A 7,500-nucleotide genomic window follows, 5' to 3' on the forward strand; every position below is an offset into this window, starting at 1 on the left:
AAGGAAGGTGAAGGAAGAGGAGAAGGGAAAGAAGTAGCTGCGGCTGCGGCTATGGCAGCTGCAGCTTTGGCAGGGAAAGAGGAAGAGAAAGGAAGAAGGGAAGGAGAGGAAGAAGAGAAGGGAAAGAAGGGGCTGCGGCTGCGGCGATGGCAGCTGCAGTTGGAAGAGAAGAAGGAGAGGAAGATGAGCAGGGGAGGAAGAAGAGGTTGTGGCTGTGGCTGAGGCTGCGACTGCAGCAGTGCAGCTGGGAAAGAAGAGAAGGAAAGGAAGAAGAAGAGAAAGGAAAAGGGAAGAAGAGAGGAAGAGGAAAAGGGGAGGCAGCTGTGGCAGTGGCAGCTGCAGCTGGAAGAGAAGGAGAGGAAATAGAGTAGGGGAGAAAGAAGAGGCTGCGGCTGTGGTGGCTGCGGCCATGGTTGCGACTGCGACTGCGGCAGTTGCAGCTGGGAAACAAAAGAAAGGAAAGGGGGAAAAAGGGGCTGCGGACGGGATTGCGGCCGCAGCGGCAGCGACTGCATATGCTGCAGTTATGTCTGCGAGAGAAGGGAGGAAGGAAGGTAGTGCGGTGGAAGGGGCTGCGATTGTGGCAGCGGCAGCGGCGGCGGCTGTGGCAGCTGCGTTTGGGAAAGAAAAAGAAGGAATGAGAGTAAGAGAGAGCAGGTGACTGTGCCTCGATGTTCAACACGTGGTGTAGTTGCGAAGAAAGGAAGAAAACGGGAGCACAAAATGAAACAGAGAGAGGACACGGAGGAAAAGTAGAAGGATTTGAGCTGGCACCTTCTTTGGATCTTCGGATCGAAATCTTTGAAAAGCAAGTTCCCTGATCGTTTCTCCTATAATCTCTCTGATATGTCTTATTGCAAGTTCCCTGATCGTTTCTCCTATAATTGCTCTGATATGTCTTATTGCAAGTTCCCTGATCGTTTCTCCTATAATTGCTCTGATATGTCTTATTGCAAGTTCCCTGATCGTTTCTCCTATAATTGCTCTGATACCACCTCTGTCACGCCCCTCAAATATATCCATGATTTTTAAAATTTTCGTCACATCACAAACCAATTCAGTGTCCTCAAACGTTAGTTTGGATCCTGGATTTTGGACATAGAACCATGGATTCTGAAGTTTTTTCGGTAAACTAACCCCTAAACACTATTTCCACTATAAGTTTTAGTACTAAATGTGAATTCGGGCAGGAACTATTTTTTTTGAAATTAGACTCTTATATCTTCCTTTTGACACTGATTTTGTAGATTTTGGACACCGAATACTTACCCAAACATCTGTTTCAAATGAGCCTATAGACGCTGTAAAATAGGGTTTAAGATTTCTGACCTGTTGATACTAAAATGCCTATAACTCCCTGTTGAAAATTCTAATTTGTACCAAACTGATTTTATTTGAAACTAGACTTGAAAACCTTTCTTTTGACATATAGTTTGAAAATTTTGGAATTCAATTGCCTACCCTATTATCTATTGAATCCGACCCTATAAATTCTGCAAAACAGTGATTGTGTTTTTGACCTTGGGTTACCAAATCAAAGGTAACTCCGTGTTGGGAACCCTGTTTCATATGAAATTTGTTCCATCAGAATATAGATTGATATATGGTTCGACCATAGCTTTCTTATGGGTATTGGAGCATAATTGATATTCTGAAATATTTGTTTGATGTGCCACTGGAATTCTGTCCGAAATCGAGCTTTGGTCGATTTCGCGTATTCTGTTCCATTCCTTTGGATATTTGAATTCGTCTAACCTTCTTATTGGAATTGAGCTAAATATGATTGTTTGGAATCCCTGTATACTCTTGCTTTCATTTCATTCCAAATCTGAATACATTTGTGAGAGATTTATTCTTTGTTTCGTATTGTCTCGAAAAGGCACATGCACGTTTTGTTGTTCCGCGTGTGCTTCCGATATATGCTACTTATTGTTAAAACTGCCCTCTTGTACTCTAGTGTGTGGGATTGTCTGGACCTTTGCCAGAAATGGTAAAGGGTATGCGCTTATTGCCCGCTCTATGGGGTCCCGCTCTGTGGGATATTCTGGACCTTTGCCAGAAATGGTAAAGGGTATGTGCTTAGAGCCTGCGATGCTCTGTCGGCCCCCTCTGACTTCACCTAGACGTGGGTGGATGGAGCTCCCAGACGTGGGAGACTTTTGTCAGGTGGTCATTCAGAAATGGATGAATCACATTCTGACTAAGATCCCACTACACCTTCTATATGTTTGATATGACATCCAGAGTTTTTGTGAGTTGTTTCTGTTCATGCTCTGGATGAGAATGATATGATTGCAACGTCAAGGACGACGTTTGAGCTTCTGTACGATATTTGTTTTTGATATGCTCTGAAATACTTCATTCACTGATATTTTTGCTTCGAAATGTTCCATATGTCATTGATATGCTTCGGAACATTTTATATGCCATTTATAAGCTCCGATATGTTTCTTTTGTTTCTGATATGCTCCAATCACTCTGTGCCCCATCTGTCAGGAACCAAATATGTAAGATTGAAAGGACAATTGTGTTTCTGCTCCTAATGATATTATGTCTACGAAATCGTATATTCTGCCTTGTATTTTGAAACTGTATCTCTTTGGAAATTGCACTATTTTGATATGGATATGTTAGTCACTTGCTGAGCTCTTTATGCTCACCCCGTTTGTTGATAAATTTTTCAGGATAGCGTATTGCTTGCTTAAATGTTAAGATTGGGCTGAGGCGGTGGAAAGTTTAGAAGATTTTGGGCAGATCTTTGTTAGCATATGTGTATTTGTTGTATAAGATACTCTGCATCTTATGAAATGTGACGATGAATCTAAACCTGTGGATTTTGTGTAAGATAAAGGATCCCTCATGTATAGGATTTTGGAATGTTAAGTTAAATTCATGTAATGATATGATCTTATGGTAATCGTTGGTTTGGTGACTGCATAGACTTCCCCACTTGTGAATTTATGTTGTGGTTATTATTTTGATGTGTTGGGTTCAGATTGTATGAATTATCGAGTGATGTGTGGTATGTTTATGAATTGCACAGGGTTATGAATTTGTAGTTTATAGAGGTGAAATTTTGATCTGAATGTTTTCTTAGTGACCTCAAATGTGTGTTTGGATCCTGGGTTAGTTATGATGAAAATTTTAAATATTGTCGATATTTTGAGGGGCGTGACAAAGGTGGTATCAAAGCATTGTTTGAGGATTACTGAAATATTTGATATGTTGACGTGCAAAATATATTGAGGTCTAATGAACTATAGTGATTGGTGGAAATTTTCTTTGATGCATTTTAGGAATATGGGATGATGAGGACATTTGGTCCTCCTATTTCATTTGTTTCTGATTAATTAAGGGGAATGAAAAGATTGATTGGGGATATTGAATCAGAGTGGCGCAGCAGAAGCATGATGAACCTAATTTCATTGGTGGTAGAAAAAATGGATGATGCAAATGGAGAAGATATTTGATATATAAAATTGTTCTAATGATCAAAAGATTTCTTTTGCTACCTTATATTGGAAGTAGAGGCTGATTATTATTGGCAACAATGAAAAGAATTTTTGGAGATATGTGGCAAGAATGATAAGGATAAGTTTAGCAATAAAAATATGATTGGAAATGAATCAGAAAGTAATAACAAGAGGGTCAAGACCTTTGGATTTGAAATGGGAGGTCACCACAAAAGACTCAATCATGTGTGAATTATAAGTTAAATTATGAAACAAATTTGTGTTTCGGGTGACTGGAGTCTATTTTGCTTGTAGAAAGTTGGATCATGAAATAAAAGACTGCCCTTTGAACAAGAAGAAAGAGTCGCTGCCTCATAAACCATCAACCCATGTCAGAGTGTATGCTATCACTGAATATGATTCTGAAACTTCTGAAATTAGTGACCGAATGTATTATGCATATTTACGAAAGAATGCAAATATTTGTTTGACCATGGGTCCCATCTATGATTTGATTCAGAACATTTTGCCTATCACTTGGGTATTCAACCTAGACCACTACATTATGTGCTATATGTAAATACGATCATTGGAGATTCTTTGATAACGAACTTGAATCTGGTCCTCTTGTCTGATTTTATTGGAGAACTTAAACTTTTGCTGATTTAGTTCTCCTAGAGATTTGGAGTTATGATATTATACTTGGTATGGATTGACTATCTTCTTATCATACCAGTATGGATTGGTAAATAACAAATGATCACTTTTTGCATATTTGATCAGCCGATCTTTTATTTTGAGAGTATTGGACATTATTTATCTCCTTGCCTAATGTATCCCAGGATGACTTGTTTGGATTACCTCCAAATGTGATTTTGCTTTTGATTTGGTCCTTGGGATAATCCTAAAATCTAAGCCTCTCTACAGAATGATATCATTGAGTAAGTGGAATTAGAAAAATAACTACAAGGATTATTAAATGAGGATTTTATTTGGCTTAATATTTTATCATGGGGTGCTCTGGTGTTAGTTAAAAAGATGGATGGAACATTGAGGCTTTGTATTGATTATGGATAGTTGAATCAGGTGATCATCAAAAACGAGTATTTTTCTGAAGTAACGACTTGCTTGATTAATTACAAGGTGTGCAAGTATTTTTAGAAATTGATTGAAGGTCGGGTTACCGTCTATTGAGGATCAAGGAGGAGAATATTTCGATCACTCTTGGATAATTATGTCATTATATTGTATTGATGAAACTATTTGAGAGCAGGAGGAGGAAATAAAGAAATCATAATCATCATCTTTTCATCGATTGAGCTATGATCAATTTAGAGGACTAAATTTTCTTTTAAGGAGGGGAGAGTGTAATATCCCTCACTTTTATAAATTATTAATAAAGATTTATTTATAAATCGGAGGACCTATAGGTAAATATGGAAATTTCAAGGACTAAACTGGTAAGTTGTAAAAAGAAGAAAATAAAGAAAACCGAAAATTTCGGTTTTATCCCACTGCCTCCCACGCTCTCTCTGTTTCTTCGAGAAAACAGAGAGAAGCGGTGGGGCGTGGGGAGAAGAAGAAGAGAAGTAGAGGGAGAAGAGAAGAAGAGGGAAAAGAAGAGAGGAAGAAGAGGAAGAAGAGGGAGAAGAGAAGAAAAGAAGAAGTAGAAGAGAGGGAAGATGGAGAGGAGAAAGAGAGGCAGCTGCAGCAGCTAGGGCTGCAGCACCTCTGTTTCCCGCAGGTGGAAACAGAGGAGAGGATGTGTGGGGCGTTGAGGATGAAAAGGGAAGAAGAAGAAGAAGAAGAAGAAGAGGAAGAAGAAGAAGAAGAAGAAGTGAGGAGGATAGCTGCGGCAAGGTTGCAGCGAGGAGATGTGTGGCTTTGGGAGGAAAAGGGAAGAGGAGAAGAAGAGAAGGAGAAGAAGAGGGAAAAGAGAGGGAAGATGGAGAGGAGCGAGAGGTGGCAGCAGCTAGGGCTGCAGCACCTCTGTTTCTTGCAGGTGGAAACAGAGGAGACGTGTGGGGTGTCGGGTAGGAGAAGAGCAGAAGAAGAAGAAGAGGAAGAGAAGAAGAAGAGGAAGCAGGAGAAGAGGTTGTGATACCTCTGTTCCCTGCAAAGGAAACAGAGGAGAGGGTGTGTGTGACGCCGAGAAGAAGAAGGGGAGGAAGGAGAAGAAGAGAAGAAGAAGAAAGGAAGGAGAAGGAAGAGGAGAAGGGAAAGAAGTAGCTGCGGCTGCGGCTGTGGCAGCTGCAGCTATGGCAGGGAAAGAGGAAGAGAAAGGAAGAAGGGAAGGAGAGGAAGAAGAGAAGGGAAAGAAGGGGCTGCGGCTGCGGCGATGGCAGCTGCAGTTGGAAGAGAAGAAGGAGAGGAAGATGAGCAGGGGAGGAAGAAGAGGCTGTGGCTGTGGCTGAGGCTGCGACTGCAGCAGTGCAGCTGGGAAAGAAGAGAAGGAAAGGAAGAAGAAGAGAAAGGAAAAGGGAAGAAGAGAGGAAGAGGAAAAGGGGAGGCAGCTGTGGCAGTGGCAGCTGCAGTTGGAAGAGAAGGAGAGGAAATAGAGTAGGGGAGAAAGAAGAGGCTGCGGCTGTGGTGGCTGCGGCCATGGTTGCGACTGCGACTGCGGTAGTTGCAGCTGGGAAACAAAAGAAAGGAAAGGGGGAAAAAGGAGCTGCGGACGGGATTACGGCCGCAGCGGCAGCGACTGCGTATGCAGCAATTATGTCTGCGAGAGAAGGGAGGAAGGAAGGTAGTGCGGTGGAAGGGGCTACGATTGTGGCAGCGGCGGTGGCTGTGGCAGCTGCGTTTGGGAAAGAAAAAGAAGGAATGAGAGTAAGAGAGAGCAGGTGACTGTGCCTCGATGTTCGACACGTGGTGTAGTTGCGAAGAAAGGAAGAAAACGAGAGCACAAAACGAAACAGAGAGAGGACACGGAGGAAAAGTAGAAGGATTTGGGCTGGCACCTTCTTTGGATCTTCGGATCGAAATCTTTGAAAGGCAAGTTCCCTGATCGTTTCTCCTATAATTGCTCTGATATGTCTTATTGCAAGTTCCCTAATCGTTTCTCCTATAATTGCTCTGATATGTCTTATTGCAAGTTCTCTGATCGTTTCTCCTATAATTGCTCTGATACCACCTCTGTCACGCCCCTCAAATATATCCATGATTTTTAAAATTTTCGTCACATCACAAACCAATCCAGTGTCCTCAAACGTTAGTTTGGATCCTGGATTGGTTTGTGATGTGACGAAAATTTTAAAAATCATGGATATATTTGAGGGGCGTGATAGGATGCTTCGATCAAGATGAGACAATTAAAGAAGGAAAATCATGTTGTGCTAGACGAACATGTCAGAAGATTGGACGTCGGGCCGGTGGATCGGTCGATGTATCGACAGAATGCTTCGGGCCGTAGACTCGGGCATCGGGCCAAGAAGAGCGAGTATTGTGCCAAGGATATCGGAGTTGCGGAGTTAACTGGCCGATTGGGCAATAGGCTGTAGGAGAGGACGATGCGCCGAAGAATCGTACGAAGCGTCGAGGGACCAATGACATGCCGGACAACTTGGTTAATTACTTAGGATTAATTGTCTCAATCGAAGTTTTGTTTTAAGTGTGCAGGATTAACTATAATGAAAGTAAGATATGCAGCAGGAGTTGCGCCGGAATCAAGACAATGATCACGTTGGGAGTTCGAGAGTTCGACGGAAGTTCGGACAATCGTCGAAGGTTTGGCGGAAAAAAATCCGAGAAGTCCATGAGCTTGCCAAAGAAGCTCGTCGGAACTCGCTAAGTGGATCGTCGTAAGTCTAGGAGTTTGCTGGAGGACCGCAGGAGCATCACCAAGGGTTCATCGGATGATCGACGAAAGTTCGCCGGAAGCTCGCCGAAAGAAGCGATTGACACACCGGAGCAAGTTGCAGTAAATGTCTTAGGAAATATCATAGTTAGCACAATGATTAAGTTGGAAATGGGAGGTGATCCCATTAACTTAATCTTGGGGCAATTGGGCCCTTGAAAAACCCAAATTGGGCCGAATGGATCAACCTAT

The 7,500-nt window shown here is 42.1% G+C and overlaps 1 long non-coding RNA gene across 1 annotated transcript in view; it reads left to right on the forward strand.

The window, feature by feature from the left end:
* LOC135593408 (uncharacterized) overlaps positions 1–6,531 on the forward strand; it is a 7,194-nt gene extending 663 nt beyond the window's left edge. The window contains exons 1-2 of the long non-coding RNA XR_010479573.1: positions 1–808; positions 2,685–6,531. The exon at positions 1–808 is cut by the window's left edge and continues 663 nt beyond it. This is a non-coding gene — a long non-coding RNA (uncharacterized LOC135593408). The remainder of the gene's footprint in view (positions 809–2,684) is intronic.
* The last annotated feature ends 969 nt before the right edge of the window (positions 6,532–7,500 follow it).

The sequence above is a fragment of the Musa acuminata genome, chromosome BXJ1-9 (assembly GCF_036884655.1).
Source record: "Musa acuminata AAA Group cultivar baxijiao chromosome BXJ1-9, Cavendish_Baxijiao_AAA, whole genome shotgun sequence".
Taxonomy (NCBI): Eukaryota; Viridiplantae; Streptophyta; class Magnoliopsida; order Zingiberales; family Musaceae; genus Musa; species Musa acuminata.